The sequence below is a fragment of the Caloenas nicobarica genome, chromosome 2 (assembly GCF_036013445.1).
Source record: "Caloenas nicobarica isolate bCalNic1 chromosome 2, bCalNic1.hap1, whole genome shotgun sequence".
Taxonomy (NCBI): Eukaryota; Metazoa; Chordata; class Aves; order Columbiformes; family Columbidae; genus Caloenas; species Caloenas nicobarica.
The window spans coordinates 158,646,235-158,669,283 of record NC_088246.1 but is presented as its reverse complement, the minus strand read 5'-3'; positions in this window follow the sequence as shown (position 1 = coordinate 158,669,283).

Sequence of the window (23,049 nt, the reverse complement as noted above, 5' to 3'; positions counted from 1 at the left end):
GTTGCTCTCCAGACCCTTCACCAGCTTTGTTGCCCTTCTCTGAACTCTCTCCAACACCTTAGTGTCTTTCTTGTCATGAGGGGCCAAAACTGAACACAGGATTCGAGGTGCGGCCTCACCAGTGCCAAGTACAGGGGGACAATCACTTCTCTAGTCCTGCTGGCCACGCTATTGCTGATACAAGCCAGGATGCTGTTGGCCTTCTTGGTCACCTGGGCACACTGCTGGATCATATTCAGCTACTGTTGACCAACACCCCCGTGTCCTTTTCCTCCAGGCAGCTTTCCAGTCACTCTTCCCCGAGCCTGTAGTGTTGCATTGGGTTGTTGTGACCCAAGTGCAGGACCTGGCACTTGGCATTGTTGAACCTTATGTGGTAAGGTGTACCAGGGCATTGCAGAGGTGGATTTTGTGAGAAGACATCAGGAGCTGCCTCCATGTCAAAGTCAGCTTCAGCCAGCTGCAATGGACCTACCACTAGCAAAAGCTGAGCCCATCAGTGGCATTGGTAGTGCCTCTGTGATAACATATTTAAGAAATAAATCACAGCAGCTATGAAATAAGAGTGAGAAAATGTGACAGAAACAACCCTACAGACAACAAAGTCAGTGAAGAAGAAGGGGGAGGAAGTGCTCCAAGTAGCAGAGATTCCTTTGCAGCCCTTGGAGAAGAATATGCTGAGGCCGGCTATCCCTCTGCAGCCCATGGAGGTCCATGGTGGAGCAGATATCCACCTGTAGCCCATGAAGGACACCACACCAGAGCAGGTGGAGGTACCTTGAAGGAAGTTGCAGTGTGTGGAGAGCCTGTTGTGGAGCAGGCTCCTGCCAGGAGCTGTGGCCTGTGAGAGACCCATGATGGAGTATTCTGTTCCTGAAGGACAGTACACTGTAGAGAGAGCCTATGTTGGAGCAAGAGAACAGTGTTATGAACTGACCACAAACTCCATTCCACATCCTTCCTGTAATCTCAAAGGGGAGGAAGTAGAAGTGTTGAGAATGAAGAACTGAAGTTGAGTTTGTGCAGAAGGGAGGAGGAAGGTTTTTTTTAGTTTGTTGTTGCTGTTTTTTCTCACTGTCCTACTTTGGTTTTAGTTCCCCAAATAAAGTCTGTGTTGCCTATGACAGTACTTGTTGAGTGATCTCCCTGTCCTTATCTTGAACTAAGAGTTTTTTGTCCCCTGTTCTGTTGAGTAGGAAGAGTGAGAGAGCAGCTGGGTGGGCATCTGGCAATCAGCCAAGGTAAAAACAACACTCATGGTGTGGTATTCCTTCAAATTTTCTACCTTTTCACTATTAGGCTTTTTTCATCTCAATCGTCTCCTCCATTTACAAGCATACTGCTAAATATTCTTTCAGCTGTCAGTCGAGTAAGAAATGTATACAGAACAGGCAACTGTCTAATAAGAAGTGTACAACCATCTGGATAACATATACTAAACTTCTGCTATTTTACTTCCAAAAAAATGGCCCTCACTACTTCAAGTAAGGAGGAATCTTTCTTTTCTAGATACAGTCAAAGAATGCTATTGTTGTTATTTCCATAGTTATCCACACTTGCAAGAGTGAAATAACAATTGTAATTGTTAAATAGCGAAAGGAATATTTTCATTAACAGACCAGAGTGTTGCGATAGTGGCCATTGGCAGAATATATACAATCTGACAGCTAGTTTGTTTAATTGCTTTTGCTGTTTCATTTTTGTAATGTTTACATACCCCATTGTTTTTTGGCAATACAGCATACTTAGTTGGATTTCTGGCTGGTTTAAATAGGTGTCACTTGAGTAAAATCACTAATGATTCAATCCATCAATTGCAGATCTGGCCATCTTTAATCTAGATTGCTCTTTATTTTTAACCATGGAAAAGCTCCTAATTCCCAATTGGTTATTGTCTCTTCAAGGTCTGGTTCAGAAATACAGCTCATCAGCTCACATATGATCATTCTATGAAAATCATAAAGTTAATTCCCAGGCTCTCCTAATCACCATGGTAACACACTCAGGCAAGCACAACTGAGAAATGTAAGTATCCCGAAAAATTTTGTTTAAAACGCAAAAGCCCCATCATGTTCCAAGTATAGAGAGGATTTTTGTGGATATTTTTGTGGATAGCCTGGAAGTCTACCTTTCCTTCAGTGAAATGATTCTGGAAGCAGCATGCACTACGAAATAACAAAACAGCTTTTCCGTTTCAAATAACCCAATAACATTGGCTTTCAAAATTCAACAAGAAAAGCTGCATCTATCTTCTTCTGACATTCACTAGGGTTTATTAATTCACTGCCATAGTTTGACTGCAGATAACCACCATTTTAGAGCTCAAAGCCAAGCTCTACTGATTTGTCTCCTTTGATAACAGTACCTTCTAACATAAAGGCTTCTTTCCTCCCTTTCAATGGTTTCCTTCCCAGTATATTCATGGATAATATAGTTAGTCTGTCTTGAAAGAACCAAACCATTATTTTTATGTGCAATACAGATCAGCAATACTTGTCTCTCAGTCTACTTACTGTAGTAACCTTTATCTCCACAGGATCCTCCTTCAACACGATTCTTTGCAAATAAAGAATGATCAGAATGATACGCACTATTCTGAATGTGCTTTTGTCCTTACCTAACACAATGGCACAAGAAGTTTGCAACATAATTCAGCTCATGACACAGTCTTCTTATATGGGTGTGTTAAATTTGGCTACTCCAAGTTTCTCACTATTTGACCTCCCTAATTGTAATGGTTTGTAGTAGATATTATTTTTTTTACTCTTGGGTTGTCTGACATTACAGATTATGTGACCAGAGTTAATTGTGCACTTATTATTTTGGTTCCTAAATTGATTCATTTTGCCAGTAAGACATTCTAAGCCTTCTGTTTGCTGACAGCCCCTCATAGATTTGTATTATACCACCATCGTATCTCATATATTGCTAAACAAGACTGGTATCAATATCAGTGCTAGGGAAACATTTTTTTAAGGTATTCCTAAAAAATCTGCTCTATAAAAGTCTAACCTAATGAATTCTACAATAGACACCTACCAATATTGGATTTATTGCAAATAGAAACCTCAGTACAAGCATCGCTGAAAATGTTGTCCAGATTCTCTTTAATTTACAGAATCCTTTCTCTTAAAATATCACAACATCAAGAAACAAAGTCACCTGTTGTGACTGCCTCACTGATTAATATTTTTAAGGAATATAACAAACCCATCATAACTTTCTTTACAGTCATACCTCCTAGTGCACCGTGTTCCCGTGATCTCATCATATCAATTTTCACATGCTGTATCAGCAGTTCATATTCTGCCACTATATTGCCCAGATTTCTTGCTTTTGTGAACAAATATTTCACTTGTGTTTCACTGATTTCATTCATTTTCCTAGCTGGATTAGGTACAAAATTTTCATTATTTATACCACTTGCTCTGCAGATGTTCTTATAGATATTATTTATTTCTTCTTTTCTTTCATCTTTCCTCTTTATCCATGCTGTTCTTTTATATTGCTGTTGCTCTTTTATATACAATTTTTCCTATGCTGAAACCAGTCTTGAAGATCACACAGAGGCTTCCAGTGTTCTCTTTATTTTCTCTTGAACAAACACTCTCATCCATTATGCTCATTTTCTGGTACGTTTTACCACTTTGTGTGAAAGCCTTCAATGGCCAGGTTTCCTTCTTGCAACAAACTCAAGCCACACCATGATCTCTATATTTATCTGTTCTTTTTTTGGAAACACAATAGGCAAGAGAAAATCAGCCTACATCCTCTAGTCAAGACTACAGTCTTATAAATGATGGTCTTATATACTGAAGGTGAGTTTGAAATTTTCTCCTTTTTTTTGTGGCTGTTTGCAGGAGTTCCTTGTTCCCTGCCAATACAGATGTGAGGATGTGCTCCAAACTGGTTTTGTAAAGCATTCTGTATTAAAGATAATCCTTCCTGCCCTCTCCCCTAAAAGACTCCCAAATCATTTTATTGATTTGGTTTATAATTAATATTTGTTGCAACACTGTTGAAAGAAAACATACTACAGGACCGGATGATAATTAACAGCTGGGTGCAGGGGGAGTACTCTCAGACCAATTCCCCCACTGAAAACACTGCAAGTTATACCATAACTCTGGAGGTAACCAAGTTGTGCATACCAGTCACACTCTTTGGGATCAAACCACATGTCAAAAGCAAAATTTTACTGTGCTCAATAAGAGATCTTCTAGTGAACAAGGTTTGTGCTTACTATGTATCAATGATATGTACCAAACTTTTACGACAGGATGATAAACATTTTCTGAGGTACATGTTGCTAGCACACAATAATTACTTTTTAAAAGTCATAATTCACCCATAAGTTGCAGAATTACTCTTGGAAATTTCCTGTACCACTGATATTTAAAAAAAAATTTAGAAAGGGTGACTTTTCCAGTTCTGGAGTCCGCAGTGCAAGAAGGACACGGACCTCTTAAAGCACATCCAGAAGAGGACCATGAAAATGGTCAGAGGACTGGAACACCTTCACTGTGAAGAGCAGCTTCTGAAGAGACCTTCTTGCAACCTTTCAATATATAAAAGAAAGCTCGTAAGAAAGATGTAGAGAGACTTTTTACCAAGACTTTTAGTGACAGGACAAGCGGCAATGATTTTAAATTGAAAGAGGGTAGATTTAGATTGGAAATAAGAAAGAAATTTATTACACTAAGGGTGGCGAGATACTGCAACAGGCTGCCCAGAGAAGTTGTGGATGCCTCCTCATTGGATGTGTTTGAGGTTCAACAGGGTTTTGAGTAACATCAACTAGGAGAAGATGTCTCTACTCATGGCAGGGGAGTTGGGCCTGATGATCTCTAAAGATCACTTCCAACCTAAACTCTTCTATGATTTTATGATTATTTTTTCATTATTTTTTAAACCACCCGTTGCATAATTAAAAGAAAGACCATTTCTAAGTGAGTTTAAGTGGACAAATTCCTACTTTTTTTGTTCATAATATTTCATAATAAAACTGTCCATCAGTTTCAGAGGATTCCCCTTCCAGAAGCAGACCCAAAGAGTTAAGGACACTTTCTTTGCAGAGAGAATGCTGAAACTGCTCACGTTAAACAGAACCTAGAAATGCTAAACTCATCCTTTTAATTTGCTTGGAGAGTGAAAAAAATACCAGGCTGACATTTGTCATGTCTTTACACTTCCTGCTTCATCTCCTGAGGCTGCATTTATCATACTTAACTTTGTGGGACAAACCTCACATTCCAGCTCATTAGCTTCTAAGTTGGTGTCTGTTGCATTAATGGTTGCCAGTACAGTGGTCCTCAAATTTTTTCAGAAATATCATGTGGCTTAGCTGAACAGAATACTGTCCCAAAGTTGCCAGTGGGCCCTTGATGGAGAAACTCTTTTTTTGCTGGGAGGAATAATGCAATGTGTGCAAACAACTCTGATTTAATTTGGATGAGTTAGCTGATGGTTGCATAAGGCTTCACAATGTCTTCTCTTTTTTTTTTTTTTTAATCCACCACAGACTACTTTCCATGACAAACAGATTGTGTTATGTGGGGGGTTTGGTTGTTTTTTGTTTGTTTGTTTTGTTTATTTGTTTTATAGTTCTGTCCATGTGAAATAATAACAGCTCAGTAAATGTTGAGGCCTGGAGAGGGAATGAAAGGATGTATGCTTTCTGAACAGTCTCTTCTCTCCTGGGTCACTCCAACAAGGATCTTCTCTACATGACAGCAGTGTCACAGGAGCTTTGAGAGCTTTGAGGTGGGCTCCATGTTAGTCTCTGGACATAACAAATTTTTTAGGCTAGTTTTCCATTTCTTCAGAGTATGGATTGTAGGGGGAGGTTTGTAAAGTGTGATGTACAGACAGCTAAGTATTACATATGATAAATTATGGCAAGTATCTTTATATGTCAGAGAATACTTAATGTGCAGCTCCTGCTAAAAAAGGATCATGGACAATGGTAAAAGATTTAGAACATGTTTTCTTTTGCCAGATACTTTTGCACCCAATCCACATCTTACAAAAAACCAATTACAACTCCTTGAGACATAAAAAAAATGGAAAAAGCTAGCAGCTGCAGCAGTTGTCATGCAGCTCAGCCTCTCATGATTGCTCATGCTTGGTAAACTTTCTTAGGACACTACTGTGTTCTTTTTGGTATCATTTGTTCTAAGTACAGAAAGAAAAATATTCTTCAGGCAAATGCATGAAAAGGAAAGTTAAAGAAGTCATGACAAGCATATTGCTTTGCTCCTACACAAAGTACTTCTATCATTTGTTTGATATTTTCTTCTCTCTCTACTGCTACATGACCAGCCTTAGTATCTGCATGTCTTCCATTAGAGCTGTGCTCCTCTGCCTTTTTCATGTTTGCTTCACTACAATCTGTTATGAAATTCTTTGTGTTCCATGATCATACTAGTAGTAGGGAGGATGAGATACAGGGGCTGGCCAAGGGTGCCTCTTTCATCCTCTCTGTGCTGATGTTGTCCCTCAGCTTACCCTACAGATGTGGATGGGCAGTGCGAGCGGAGAAAGCAACAGACCCATTGTCAACACTATATTTATTCTCTCAGCTTTCCTCCAGGAAATAAGTAAATAAGTTTATTGAATGCAATGTTTGGGATTTGATAAGGAGTCTTCTTTCTTCCTTTTCTTTTTTTTTTCTTTTTTTTTCTTTTTTTTTTTTTTTCGAAAGTGAGAGCAGAATAGTGTCGTGTTATTGAGGATAAACCGAAAAAATCGCTCATAAAAAATTGTTTTCACTCTTAAATATGTTTAGTTTTCTTGAATCTGACACTGCAACAAACATCAGATAAACTGAATCAAAAGCAAGCTAAGTGCCACTAAATTTCCCCCCTTCTCCCTTTAGGCAAACTTGCTTTGTTAACCATTTCAGAGCTGTCGGTGAGAGCAGAAAGCTGAAATGTCTGTGTCCATGATAGAATAAAAAAAAAAAAAATCTCACTCCCATAAGTAATTCTCTGCTTAAAGTCAAAGAAAACAAGGTAGAAATGCACTGTGGCAGAGGAACAGAAGATGGGTGGCTCATTATTCAGGAAGAAAACATGAAAAAATGCTCTGAAACAAACACTGAAGAAGTATGCAGGGAACAAGGCAATGATTCTTGTTAACAGGCAGAGACAGTACTGGAGCTACATAAGGAGGCAGTCCACATTTTTTTCAGATAGGAGTAGATAAATGTTTTAGATATGAACAGGTCACATCCAAGTCCTACTGAACTCTATACTGACCTGCTTCAACTCTTTGCCTTTTATATATTAAAGTCAAAGAACACAAAATACGAGTTGACAGCTTTAAGCCACCCATAGTTCTTGTGGTGTAGTAGGACTGAGGAATTTCACTGCAGAAAAAAAAGTTTATTAAACTGGGCATTGTACACCACCAAAAATAATGCAATCTCACCTTAAAAAAAAACCTGTAATGTGAGAATAAGGCATGTGATTACAAGGCGCTGCACATGGACAGACCAGACAACACAAGAAAATACTGGATAATATTGATGAAATCACCCATCATGGAGTGCTGCCAATGTGTGTTTTGCATTCAGGTATAAGGTTATTACATACAACAAATAGAATGTTTATCTTCCTGCACATGATATAGTACCCTTTGCAAAGATCCACTTAAACTTTTCAAGTTCTATTCTGTTCTCTTATTTTCTACTATATTCTTATTCTATTTCAGACCATCTTTCTAGTATCCAAAGTTTTCCCACAGTGTTTTAAATAATATGACTCACAACACTCAGTTGTTGATTTTTGTCTCAACCACCCCCCCTGAGAGACAAGTACCTAAAATGATGTGACTTATTTTGCTTTGTGTTTTCCTTTTCTTCAGAATTTTGTTGCTAGGCATTGTTAGAGAAAGCACTTAGAGTGAAAAGTGGTGACACTTGTGACAGTTCCAAGTTTCTGAAGTGAATTACTTCACAGCCTTGGAGTGCCCCCTGAAAATATTCCATTTTTCTCTCATTTGCTCTCTTGTACCTGCAGACAGCTCCCTTGTGCTGAGGGACTGAAACTGTCAAGGAGATTTTTCATTTCAAAGATTTAGGTGATTTTTTTTTTTTTTTTTGCTTAAGTATCCTAAGCCAAGTGCTGGTCTGCTTTGAAGAGAACATGCAAGACCTTGAACTTAATTCATTTTCTAACAAGAGGCAGTGTCTAGCAGAATGTTGCCTGTATGGGTGTAGAAATGTGGTGTGGTAGCATGGACGATTTAGAATTTTTAAGTATTACAATCCTCATGCTCTGGCAGGCCAAATTTCTGTGGAACAACCAAGAGGTAAGGAAAACACAAAACCCCACCATCCATTAGGATGTGACACAGTCTATTACTTGGAGCTGACATTATCTGTAGTTGAGCTGACGTGGATGTGAGGAATCCACATCCACTGAAAACAAAACTTGCTGGTATTATGAACTTCCACAATTGCAATACATCAATTTATATGAAGACAATACTAAAAATAGAAGGTTTTTGGTTGTGGGTTTTTTTGCTGTTTTGTTTTTTCTTTTGCTTTTTAAGCTGTTAAGATTTATTTGTTACTAACAGCAGCAGAAATCATTCTGCTACTCATTCACTGCTGTAGTTTCCACGAAGCTTTTAGGGGAAAAATATATCTACTTATAGATATAAATATATACATATATAAATATATATATACAGATGTACACACAAAAACGTGTATACCTCTTTGTGTGCACTGTGTGGGAGAAAGATATATCAGGTAAGTAAGGACTGAAGCCGGCAGGGTGATCAGATGCCTAGCTGGAACTGATAGGTTTGGTTCCAAAAAACCTGCTGCCTGTGTAATACAGACTGAGAGACAATTAACTGGAAACCAAAAACATGTTTTTGACTAAATCCTCTTTAGCTAAGAAAGTTTTTACTTTTTCAGATGCAAAGTGAAAAAAAAAAAACAAAAAAAAAACAAAAAAAACCCAGACGACCTGAAAAGAGCCAGTAAAGTTGCTGCTTCTCCATTCAGCTTCACACATCCCACTTTATAAATTCTCAACAGATCTGTTGCAAAAACAATCAATGTACAAGAGGGCATAAATGTAGCTATGACAAGACTTAAGAAAGAGTTTTGTAGATTATAAAATCTGAAATTTTTCCTCCTCTTTTTCCATCACCCTTTGAAGAAGAGATTTTTATGACATTTAAAAACACTGTTGATACTTCTGAATCAAAATGAAGCTGTTTCATTATTAGCTGTTAATTTATGTGACAGTGATACAAACTACTAGACTGTGGAGATGATCATCAAAGTAGAATTGTTGCTAAACTTTCATAATTTTATAATTCCAATAGTCTAAACTTTAACACGAGAGTAGTCACTTCTAGGTAGCTTCATTTTTGGCTGATTGTTGCTGGCATGCTTTTGCTTTCCAAACGGATGCTCACCGTCACATTTGGAAAACTCAGTCCCTCAAAATGATTACTAAAATTCATTAATCACTCATGAAAATGTAAACCTCTTGCATCTTTCCAAATGAGGAAGGGAAAACTAGACTACTTATATAATTTTCTCTCAAAGGTTACCTCAGAGAAATTGAACATATGAAACTGAGATAAGAATTTAATTTTCAGCCAGAGTACTTTGTTTTTCCTTGAGCTTGTAATTCAGGACCATTTTCTAAAGACCCTTGGTTTTTCTCCTCTATTTCCCTTCAAGAGTGGGAACGAGGGGCAAAAATATATGTCAGCTGAAATTGCCATTGAATACAATTCGTCAGAATTGTAATTTTCTTGTCAAAAAGAGCCAAAAATCTTTTGAACTCTGACAGTGTTGCTGGTGTGCCCAGTTTTTTTCTGGGAGAGACTGTCTCTAGAGATAAGGTGCCCATCACTTTATCTTCTCTGAAAGTGGAAAAAAATGGCCTATAAAGTGGCAATTTTGTGTCACATTTACATTTCTACTGGGAGTAAAACTAGAAATCCAGCTACGTATTTCATCAAGCCAAGAACAAGCTTAGTAGAAAAGTGAAGAGCGTTACTAAAGGACTTTAATATACCCACTCACTTAGGTCTTTCCAAAGTAGTACTGCACTTCATCTCCAGGTTTGCAAACCCTCCCAGCTGGAGGTAGGGAACTGAAGAGGAATTCAATGAACAGAACAGATTTAACAGACTGAAAAGGAGGAAATCTAGTTCCCATTTCCACCTCTGCATTTGGACAGCATTTCAATGTTTTCAGTTTGTGAACCTCTAAACATTTTGAAAGAAGTTCCAAGTGCACTTTTAGAAGTATTTGAGCATATTTCCTAACAGTGGTCTTTGCCAAGTGCAGTATGTTCACTTAATCTCAACTTCTCTAGCTTTGCCATTATCAGACTCTCAGAGCTGCACAGATATTCATGAGCCAACCCTGCCTGCCCATCATCATCATAATCTCCCTTTTCATGTCTTGCATCATTTCATAGAAGAAGTCCCTAAACAGATTCACTTGATCAATCCAACATGTTTTTGTTGCAAAGAACAATCTGGTGATTGGCAGCTTGCTTTGAAGTGTGAGATCATTTTCATCTACTGTCTGCATCTTGGGACAGACAGATCTTTAACCAGCTCTTTGCCAACCAAGATGAATACAGTATTCTGCTATGCCTCCCTAATATTTATGAAAGGAGATATTTTATTTTGATGGAATTTAAGATACATAATAGAATCAAAAGAGGCTTGGTACCAACTTTATGTAAGGCAATGATCAGTCCTTCAACTGAAAAAAAATAAAGTCATTAAAACCAACCTACATGATGGAAAATAAAACCAATAGTCTACAGGAGAGCATGTTTCATGAGGCAAAGTGAATGTAAAGTTTTCAGTTTAAGTCAAGACTGTGAAGATCATCCCTCATTACAGAGCATCGTATGCAATATAACGTTGATATCTGGATGCTAACTGGCAGAGTGACCCACCAGATGCTTTGTTTTCTCAAGGTGGCCAGTGCTTTATGTCTAGAAGCAGCAATGTCTAGCTACTCCCCAAGGGATGGGGAGCCAGGAGTCAAGCACAGTAGCAAAGCATGTGGGAGCATGGACCACATTCAATGGAAACAGGGTGCAAGGCAGCAAGTCAGGGTCAGGATCAAGTCTGGACAACTCCTTAACTCAACCACCTAAACTCCCAGGGGTCTGGAGCCTGATGAGGACCCTGACAATAGAGTATCAAGTTGAATAAAAGATTTAGCAACTAGGCCAAAATTTAAAAATTATCAATTATGTTTTTGAGGCACTTCATAACTTTTTCCAGTGTGTTTCTCTCTATTGTGCTGTTTTCATTTCATTGTCAGGCTGTACAAAATGTTTTGCTTCCAAAGTAATACATGAAGCCATCCAGTTCAGCATATCTGCAATGGAAGCACAAGACTCATAGCTGATCACACCTTATTTCACACAACAACTGAGCAGGTGTTAACTACCACCCTAAGATGCAGCCCTGTACTGTCACAGAATGAACTGTAGAAGATCTGATTGTGAATTCTCTCTTTGTCTTCACATACTGTTCATCTGCTATGGAAGTGGCCATATCACAGCAATTTTTCAGGAAGAGGGGTTTCCTTCACTTGAAATCGATGTATTCAAATAGATGTTGTTTGTGTTAGAATCCAGCTACCTTATCTGCTATGAGAATGCCCTGACCATCTTAGGGTGATCTGGAATAAATCTCACAGTGTCACCTTTTGAAGCAGTTTGATTTGGAATAGGGTATTTGGCATGCATTGATCTTAAAGATTATATATTTATAGTGTAGTGGTTACGGAGTCTGCACTGCTTTTATACTATTGGGATGTGTTTCACCAAAGAGTTATCTCCAGTACAGGTATCTGTATCTAAGTTACCAAGGATCTCCTTTTGTCTGCTTGGTAGAAATTGGCCCTGTTACGGTGCAGCTCAGTCCTGCGTAAAACTCGATTCTGTACATGCAAGCTAAGCAAGATAAGGAATTCATTCACCACTTCCCATCAGCAGGCAGGTGTTCAGCCATCTCCAGGAAAGCTGGGCTTCATCACACCTAACGGTTATTTGAGAAGACAAAGGCCACAGTAAATCAGCCACTGAGAGGACACAGGTATGGATTACAAACCATATAGTTCAGTTAAACTTCAAAAATATAAAAAGCCTTTATTCAGGTTGTCCATTTCTGAGTATATTCAGAAGTTGACCAGAGAGCAAAAGAGCAGTCATTGTTTTGTGACTTCTTTTTTTTTTTTTTTTACTTTCTGTCTACTAATTATTTGTATTGCCGTGCATTTAGCCACCAGGCTCAAGGCATTGGATAAACCCAATGCAGAATTCCAGAGTCAGCAAACATGGAATGAAAGCCAAAATAGTTTGCCTGAGCCAACAAAGCAACTCAGTGTTATGATAAGACAGCGTAGTATCGTCTGAGCCCTATTCCTGTCATTTATACATTGGACTATATTCATTTTTTTTTCTTTTATTCATACCAAAGTAATCAATAAAATCAGTACCTTGCAAAAACACACAATGACAGATTTCTTTATCTTCTGACACAGCTGTGTAAACAAAATAAACACTACCATACCCCCCTTTTAAGATGAAATAGAATAATAAATGCTACTTATTGTCTTTCATGACGGTCTGATTCCTGGTAATGGTAATCAGAAACACAAAATTAAGTTGCTTGATCTCTTAGGAATGTCAGCTTTTTGCTTGAATGTTCTTGGATGTACATGATCTTGTGCGTGCCTCTCTGTTTGCAAAACCCTGCAAAAGCAAGTTGTTTGCCACCATCTCATCTTCACCAGTCTACATAACTTGCAAGTATTTCTGATACTTTGCCATTGCAGGAGATTGCATATACAAAAAAGCAGACTAAAGCTTCATCGTACCTGTTATTAACAACCTATCTCTAAAAGATTACTGCCTGGCTATAAAATGGTTCATCCGTGAAACAGGTAAATTTAATAGGATCAATTTTCTTCAGTGATATTCTGCTCAGTGTCAAAATTCATCCATAGCAACAGAAATTCTAAATTCATGCTTAGGGCTAGAAATCTAAGATGCTTTATCATTAGTGTTCAGCATGGTTAGACAGTCCAGTTGAAGCCAATTATTAGACAGTGTTCCCGTGTCAAAGTAAGCTGGGAAAAGTTAATGTACTTGGGAAAGGGAAAAAAATATCTGATGCAATTATCTGCCGGAGTTCCCATTGACTAGATAACATACAACTGCCATACCGCTACTGTACTATTAGTTATCTTAAAAAAGGGATGGGAACACCCACTTACCAAAGTGAATGGAATCTTCTCCCATTGTCACCAGGGGGTCCCAGATTTCCCATCTCCCCACACTATTAGGTAATTATCCTCCCTTAACCTCGGACAGCTGCCCAATGCCCACCCAGCTGCTCATTTCTGTCTTCAACAGGACAGAGGAAGAAAACAGGATGGAAAATCTCCTGGGTTGAAAAAGAGATAGGTAAACAGCTTAGTAGTTACTATTGTATTCAAAACAGACTCAACTTGGTGCCTGCAGCACCTCCTGGCCTCCTCCTCCTCTGTCCTCGGTCTCCCTCTGTTGCTGCTCCCTCCCTGCCAGTGCCTGGGTATGGACACCCAATACAATGGTTAGGAAAATAAACCTGTATAAAAGCACATAGATGCACAAAATACTACACAAAAACAGTGCTCAACTTTATATCCACACTGTTGATGGAAACATACCAGAGTGAACTGCCTGACTGCATGCCAAAAGAAGACATGTATTTCGTGCTTTCCTGCATTTCAGAAAGGAACAGGCTAGTTGATTAACTTGAGTTGATCTAGAAGCAAGTTTCTGGCCCTGTAACACATACTTATGTGAACAGCTCTAATGGGTGTATCTTCCCTCTATGTAGTACCTGACCTCTAACTTTACGAAGCTCATCTGACACTGGATTGCCTACTCGGTTGTGTGAAGTCTGGGGACACACGATTCAACTACTAGAAAGTTCTTGCCTTCAACTTCACAACTGCACTCTTCCAAGGATTTCTGAAAATCCCGGTATACAGAGTCTATTGGGTCCTCTTCATGGACACTGTTATAGAGCCCTAGTAGGATAGTGAGGCATAATTTCCCTTTACAAAAGCCATACTGACACTTCCCTCCCACCCAAATCTGTGTTTTCTAGTCCACATATCCCAGTCTTGAGAACATTCTTTACAAAATGCACACGGTGAACATTTGCCTCTTTCCGTGAAATACCAACTTCTTCCACTTCAGAATCACAACAACGATTTTTTTTTTTTAATTAAATGACTAAATGTCTAATTAAGTGTCTTCTTCCTTGCAATGAAGAAACAAAAATAGGGCAGGAAGAAGCAGCAGATAGGAGATATCCTACTCTATGCAATAGTCCATTCGTTGAAACATTCAGCTGATGTATGGGAAGAGTTTTATATGCTGATTTTGATTATTTGCAGCACTATAGTGTCTGCAAAATGTCATGTGCAGGTACAGTGTATTTGAGAATGATCATTTTCCTCTTCCTCAGAGCTGAAATGCTGTATTTTGCTTTAATACTTTTAGAGAAGTGTACTCAATTATTTTAGAGCTTAGTAGTTGTGGTACCCAAACAGAAACTCTCTGTCCTTTTCTCTGTTGAGTATGTCAGGCAAAACAGAATAGTTTCAACAAGGAAACAGAAAAAAACAAGAGCTTATAATGTCTTACATTTTGATGGTGATTCCAATTTTGGGGAAAGCCAAAATAGTGTGTTCATATTCCCTTAAAGAAGAAAGGGACTTGAATTTCGCAAGTCCCTCCTAATCTATATCCATAAGTGGGATGCATTTATTTGTTCATTGCCACAGTCTGCATGAGCTGCATTTGTAACTTATGATGACACTGAGTAATCTAGGGCAGGAAACTCAGTACTGGCAATGTATATCTGCATGTATGTTCAAGAAACAAAACTGTCATTACCTGAGACATACTGGCCAAAAGCTGATCATCTGGAAATGAATACATAACCTTAAGATAATGGGGAAAATTACTGGGTTCCTGTCGTGGAGGCACCCTAAAGTCAGTTTTAGGCAGACAACAAGTTCCAAAACAGACTTTATTCTGGCCGGAAAAGTGCAGCCAATAAACCGACCGAAACAGGGTTTATACAATTAGTTAGCACTCTGACAACATAAAATACAGGTTTGGATATCAGTTGAGGAGATTATTGGGGTGCAGCAAAATAAGAATAATGAGGATCCACAGCGTGCATACACACACTCACAAGAAACAAACCACAGCCTTCTGACTCCAGAGTACCTACAAGAAATAATCATTCGCCTGAGCTAGGCAAGGACTCACACTTGCCTGAGCTAGGCAAGGACTCACACTTGCCTGGTTAGGCAAGGACTCATTGAAGGACATATCCAGTAAATAACCACTCACTCAAACAAGGAGGTGAGGCGCTCTCAATCCTGGGAAGTCTCCTTAGATGGCATCTCAGTCTAAGGAGAGGGCTCCAGTTCACAGACCCGCTGCTCCGAGAAGACCACTCCAAAGGGGGCCTTCGGCAGGAACCACTCCAAAGGGGGCCTTCGGCAGGAACCCCATTTTATGGTCTGGTCAGATATGGCTGTGGGCATTACAACATGGTCCAGAAGCTTCGCAGATACACTGGGCACCTCCTCTGCTAATGACCCTGTCAACTGACTCAAGGTCCCATTAAGGTGCTAAAAGAGCCATTAACTGCCCCATTGAAGGCTCCAGATCTCAGGGGGATGTGCAAGTGCCACAGTTCCTTTTGAATTTCAGTTCTTAAAAAAACCAGCTAACTATATTAGTTCATTTTATAGTGTCAATGTAAAATCATTTACTGAAGAAAGTAAATTTAGTCAGAGGAAAATATTTACCTAACATCACCAAAGTTTGAGATACGGCATTTGTTTCTTTGTCTTATCATCTCTTTCTGTGTTATAGTGAGAAAATAGTTTAAGTGTTCCTGAATACATAATAGATATTCCTACAATAAGTTAATTAAGTTAGTTAACTAATCCTAATGTTGACCACTTTAAAATCCTTGCTCAGCTATCTCCTTTCAGAAGCAGATATATACAATTTTCTACCATTTCTCTTCCTCTAGGATTTTCATGTCTTTTTTTCTCCAGTAATGTTTTAATAGCTCAGGCAATGAGAACCAACTTCAACAAGAGAGGACAATCTGCTGGTGGAGACATTTAGCTAGACAGTGGTGAGGGAAGCCAGGTCAACCATAACTTATGTCTAATTTTCAAGGAACTATACAATGGGTTTGACTAAGTGCTTGGACTGTAATGTCTAAGCTTTGGAAGAATGAGGACTCGACTTTAAGTTCATCTCTTCTCTTCACTTACTCTGAGAACTCTTGCCTAGTCTAGTGTTTCCTGCGGATCCCATTTTAAAGTGTTTAACTCTTCTAACCACCCTTATTCACCTTCTGAGAGATATTTTGGGGACTTATTCTCTTTACTGAACAAACAGAACAGCTGTTTGAATGCACCGTAGATAATTGCTGTCTTGTATGCCCTAAAACCTGTGCTTGATGCAGACTCGCGTTCTTCCTGGGCCATTACTCAGGATTTGGACTAAAGAACTTGGAGGCAAACCTCTGTTTCATAATGAAGGTATGCTCTGTTGCCCAGAGCTTACCTTGTGCCAAGAATACATGTGTTTAAGTCATGGTTATGGACCTAAACACCTGAGCTATGTGTAAACAGTACAGATTGCTTCTCACACTATCTCACTTAGCCCCTAAGATGTGTAAAAACAAACAAACAAACAAACAAACAAACATGCCTCAAACAACTTTTAGATAGCTAAGCAAAGGATGATTCCCTTAATAGTTTTGGAAATTTGCTTCAGCTTTGACCTTCAGTAGTCCTTGGTTTATGCTTTTGGAGTCGCCCCTGAGCCTTGTCTGATAACATGAACAACTGACGTTTAAAATATGAGCAGAATATCAGGGCCCTGAGCATGTGAGCAGTCATAGTCTGCAACAACAAAAGGCTGACTGACTAAAATTTCAGTAAAGATCTTCAAAGGAAATTATCATATGTTTAAATGAAGTGTATGCTTAAATGTGTCTTACAAAACTTAGCCTAAGAAAAGCAAGCACAAAAGAAGGTCAGACTTTCCTGAGTCCTGTCATAGACTTCCCACTTTATGTTGATCTCCTCAGTCATACAATATTAATTTAATAATTCTCCTCTTCATCTCCATAAGGGCAGTAATGTTTTCCGTACCTTTAACTTTCCCTACTGTGACTCTGTCTTCTTCTTAGTGAATATCTACATGATAGCTAGCACAGTGAGACTTCATCATTGACAGACAGATTTTCTATTATTAAAAATAAAGAACAAAAAAGATTTCACAAAAAGTCACAGATTGAAATCCTCCCTAATTCATAGAGAGCGCATCAGGCTACCATACAGGTACTGCACATACACATACATAGATATAGAAATGATTGAAAACAGGTTTGGAAAAAGCAGTTAGCTATGCTGATTTTTATAAACATCTGTCAGCTTCCTTGACTGCTCATAGCATACCATGATAGCCTGAAATGCCTTTGCAGACTCTGAGCTGTCATTCAGACAGAGACTGGGTGAAGATGCTGATGCCTTTGGAATAGATTCAGATTATTACCATGATGGGGATGTGACCATTCCCTTGCTCTCTCTGATAATATTGCAGATATTGCAGTGACACACATTATCTTTCCATCTGCCAACATATATCAAGGGATGGAAGGGGAAGGGAAAAGGTCCACCCCATCCACAGTGGTTTATCTAGAAACTGAAGTTTTCTTCCCTTTGTTCTTAGCAAAATAAGCAGGCAGCCTGAATTTCACCAGAAATTTCTTGCGTTCCTGTAGACAATTGTCGGTAGCACCAATGTGCTAATGTTTAAAGGTTAGATTCTGCTCTTGTTCTTACAATGGGAAATGCTTTATTCAGCATTCGGTCCTACTGGGCTAAAGAGCACTGCAAGGAAATGTCCTTTTGTGGAGGGAAAAAAGCAAGCCATGTCACCCAAGGTGTACCCTTAGGAAATCAATTTGTCTCACAGGGCCGCAAAAGACATGTCACAGAGTGCCAGAAGGCAGGTTTGTTATGTGCTTTGCCTGGTATAATCAGGCATTCATTGAATACGACTTGAGGTGCTTTAGGAAAAGTGTGACCAGCAGGTCAAGGGAGGTTCTCCTTCCCTTCTCCTCTGCCCTGGTGAGACGCATCTGGAGTTCTGTGTCCAGTTCTGGGCTCCCCAGTTTAAGAAGGACAAGGAACTACTGGAGAGAGTCCAGCAGAGGTCTACAAAGATGATTAGTGGTCTGGAGCATCTTTCTTATGAGGAGAGACTGGGAGAGCTGGGTCTGTTCAGCCTGGAGAAGAGAAGCTGAGAGGGGATCTCATCAATGTTTATCAATATCTCAAGGGTGGGTGTCAAGAGGATGGACCAGACTCCTTTCAGTGGTGCCCAATGACGGGATGAGGGGCAACAGGCACAGACTGAAGCACAGGAGGTTCTATCTGAATATGAGGAGAAACTTCTTTCCTTTGAGGTGCCAGAGCCCTGGAACAGGCTGCCCAGAGAGGTCGTGGAGTCTCCTTCTCTGGAGACATTCAAACCCACCTGGACACATTCCTGTGTGATCTGCTCTGGTGAAGCTGCTTTAGCAGGTGGGTTGGACTGGATGATCTCCAGAGGTCCCTTCCAACCCCAGCCATTCTGTAAGTCTGTGAAATCTCCCTTCTCCTGCTAAGCAGAAAATTCTAGCGTACTTGTGTTAATGCAGCTCGGAGCATGTATTAACAGGCCTTTCTGGGGAAGATAAAGAGCCTCTCACTAGGTTTGTGAAGCTTTTTTTGGGACCCTTGTGTTGCCAGTCAGTTTTTTGTGTCTTGGAGGTGGAGCAGTTCTGCTAAGGCCTGTTTGAGGGACCCCATCATGATGTTCTCTTCTACCTAAAGGATGCATTGGACTGCAACATCCTCAAGACCGACTTAATCATCATGACTACAAAATAGATAAGGAAACACACAAATAAGTGTGAAACTGCCCTTGCCTTTGGGTATCTAAGTCTACGGGGTGATTTAGTTTTCCAAAATTCAAGATTAAAAACACAATCTAAATAAATCAATAGAAAAGGAAGTGGGAAATTTCATCAAGCAACAGAAATCCAGAAGTTAGCTTTTGAAAATGAGTGAATAAATTAATAACAAACTTTATTAAGGTCTTTATAAAGTTAGAGCATTTTTCAGTTCTCACCACTATGCTATTATTCATTTGCCCACCTAACAGAAATATTTTACTGTTGTCCTCCTGTGAAACAACCTGCCTTTGTGCACAGGAGAAACTTGAGAAATGAATGTTGAAAAGTACACACAGCTGGTGCTTTTAATTTATGGATACATACACTATTATATCAAAGTAAACAGCATCCTTTATGACTTTTAAACATTCACACTGTTTCAGGTTGGATTCCAATGGGTGTGATGAGGGTGACATTATTTTCATTGCTGCTCCACATCATTAAAGAAAACAGAACTCAGAAACATCTTTCAGCAGCTCTGCTTTCTGGCATTCTCTGTTTCATTGTCCTTGTGTGCATTCATAATGAAAACAGCAGGGAATTCTTCACTTGCCACAGAAAACCAAAACTAAACAAAACAAAACAAACAAGCAAAAAAAACCCAACCAAACCAAAACCAAACCAAACCAAAACACACACACACAAAATTTCAAAGCCAAAACGAAAAACAGGCAAAACCGAAACCAAACAAAAAGAGAGTAAGAGAAAGACAAAAAACACTGTGTGATTGCTTAAAAAGTGTAAATTGTTTTCCTCTGGCACATTAATGATAATACACAGCTCAGTCTCTAGAATGCCAAAGATTCAATGAACTAGGACAAGCAAACTCTCTGTGACTCTAATCATCTTTTGATGATTGCATTGATAAAGGTAATATCACTGCTGAAGTATTCTTAGTCTTCTGCGAGGCATTTGATTTTGTAGTGCATAATAGTTTTTTTAGGAAACTGGAATGATAATAAATCAACATGGTCTACATTAAATGGATGGGAATCTGATTAAGTCATGCATCAAAGAAGGTCTCTATGTAGCTTTTTGCTGACAGATCCTTTACTGATTTTTCTGAGGAGATGCAAACTGAACTTACTGATGTTCTGAGCTCTAGGTCCATATGATCTTCAACCTGCTGATTTTCCTGCCTATGGCTAGTGATACTGAAAAGTGATTTTTAGGGAAAGTACTACGCCTACTTTTCTGCTTGCAGTCCTAGAAAACAACCATGACATCTTCAAGGAGATTTGCTAGAAGCCCTGGAAGTCTGTGATTGCAGAATGAGTTTTGTATTTTTGGAGATTCAGAGATTTTGTGGATAGACAAATGGTAGGGCATCTAAACTGTACTGCCTCTACAAACTTGAAATGGAAGGAAATAGGCTTTAAGATAAGATTTAGAAAAGTCTTTCAGCCTGGGCTAAAGCCTATTGAATTTTCTTCATCTGACACTTGCATCTCTGATATGTGGACTCACCATGTTATCTAAAGGGAGTTATGCATAACTTCAGAAGGCTAACCATTGGACACTTGTTTTAGGATGGGATAAATTGCCCACTGTAGTCTTCTATGACAAGAGCTTAATTAGGAATTTAGTTTTCAGATGACCAGTGTCATCTGAGATGAAACCTATTCCTCATCATCTCTCATTAAGAGCTATTAGAGTAGCCGTTTCTTTAAAATAATATAACTTCTTCATTTAAAATTACAGCTATTAAAGTCAGCTGTGATCTAGACATCTCTTGTCTTGACATTTTCTTGCTCACTTTAATAACAAATCTGTTCATATTAAAGCTACATCCTAATTATAAGCCTCAATTCAGAATTTTTCAAAACAAAAGGATACTAGAGAAGACACCAAAAGTCAGAAAAAGTGTCAGACTTTTTCTGATTTCAGCTAAGTATTAATAACCCACAGTGCTGAAAATATATCTCAGACTAATAATCTGTATCTGTTTCAGTTTCTGTTCCAGCCTTTGTTCTTTGTCATGTCTTCCCCCAATAGATATAGAATTGTTCAAATTTTAATCAGATCATTGTGCCTCAACTCTTAGCAGAACTTAAAGTTACTGTGAAAAATAGTGCCATCTTTTTCCTGGTCACTTGTTTCTTCTCTGACATGCTAACCATGTCTTTCAGGTTCAATGTTAAAAATGCAAGAAATTTTTTTAAACTTGGTTTTCATTATTATTATTATTATTATTATTATTATTATTATTATTATTATTATTATTATTATTATTATTATTATTAATTACTACTAGGGTCTGGATGCTTTTGTTTGTTTTGTTTTGTTTTTTTCAGTATCTTCCTTCGCTTGGCTGATGTAAGCACATTTTTGGCTTATGAGATACTTGCAAAAGAGTTTTTCTGATGGTTGAATCTGTAGAATAAATGAAGGTTCAGAGTTGCCTTATATAATTGTATTTCCTTAAGGTGTTTATAAAAATCTTCTCCTCCACCATGTCTGTTTGATCAGCAGCAAATCAAACAAATTTTGGTGATTCATGAAACCTCTGTAGAGTCAGAGGGCATGGACTTCTAAGCAATTGAAGAATTGATGTGTTTCTGGCTCCTTGTGTATTTATGCATGCGTGTGCATTTACATGTGAGTTTTTCTGATTGTGTGTGTTTAATTTGTGGGAATATTTGGAGGACATTAAAGAAAATCCTAGCTGTGCTAAGATATTCCACAGCAATTGCAATAGATTACCTCTCACTGAAGGATAAGTAGCAACATCTGTAGTAATGATTAGAGACTAAATGAACACTGCGACATATCCAATGTTGAAGCAGCTGCAGCCCATGGTGGGTTACTTTGCCTATTATGTAAAAATATGAAGATACCTTTCTCACAGGTTTTGGGCAGCAGTAACCATAAGGCACGAATAGATTTTAGTCTTTTTTCACTCAATAGTGACAATAAACATAGACAAGATTTGTGACATCCGTTATTCATTCCATTCCATTGCAAGATCTTTCATTTGACAGTGTAATATCCTGGCAAACTATCTAAAGCTCTTCCACTAAAAGTGAAAATCTCCCAACACAGATCTCTTGGGTAAATTGTGACAGTGGTCTACAGATGTGCTCTGAGTTAGAGGAACAGAAAGGTTATGAGTCCACAGTAGCATATGGAAAGCAGAGTAAGAAGAATAGTAAACTACAAATTTAACAAGAGTCTTCCTTTATTTTTTAGATCTTCTGTTAATGTCACACACATCAAAATTAAGAGGAGTCACCAGATTTTTTTTTTTTGATTTTTTTAACTATTTATTAATAACTCCTGAATAAGAAGTTTGCAATTTATCCTCGAGGCAATATTTTTATTTTCTAACCATGCAATGAAAACAATATTTAGTTATAGCTTGAATATCTCTGCTCAAAATGCTTCCAGCATTGAGAATTATCGATTACTGGATACCAACATCAATAAATGTTTACATGTAGTCTAAAGCATGATGTCTATATCTGTCTTGGAAATGTGATTCTGTGGAAAATTTCTACAGTGATTTTATGGGTTTGGCCTACAGCCACTTTATTATCATTTCACATCATGTTCCACACTGCCAGCTGAATCATCATCTTAGCAAATCTCAGTCTACAGCTGTAAATGAAGAAATTACTTCCAAGAAAATGTGATTATTCATTTCCTACTCTTTTAGTCTTGTAACATCTCAAGGTTAAAGATGCACATTCTGACAGCATGGAATTACCCTTGTGTTTTGTCTATTACAACCTGCTTACCAAAGTTCACCAATAAAAAAGGATTTTAAAAGAGATATGGTTTTATAGATGGAACTACTTTGAAGATCTTAAGCAGATAAGGCTCGCATGTGATAAGAGCGATAACTTAAAATCAAAATGTTTCATAAAAAATCTTAGAACAATTTACTAGTTCTAGTAGACACAGCCCTTTTTTGTGAGAAGATGTAGATCTCTGGTAGAACTG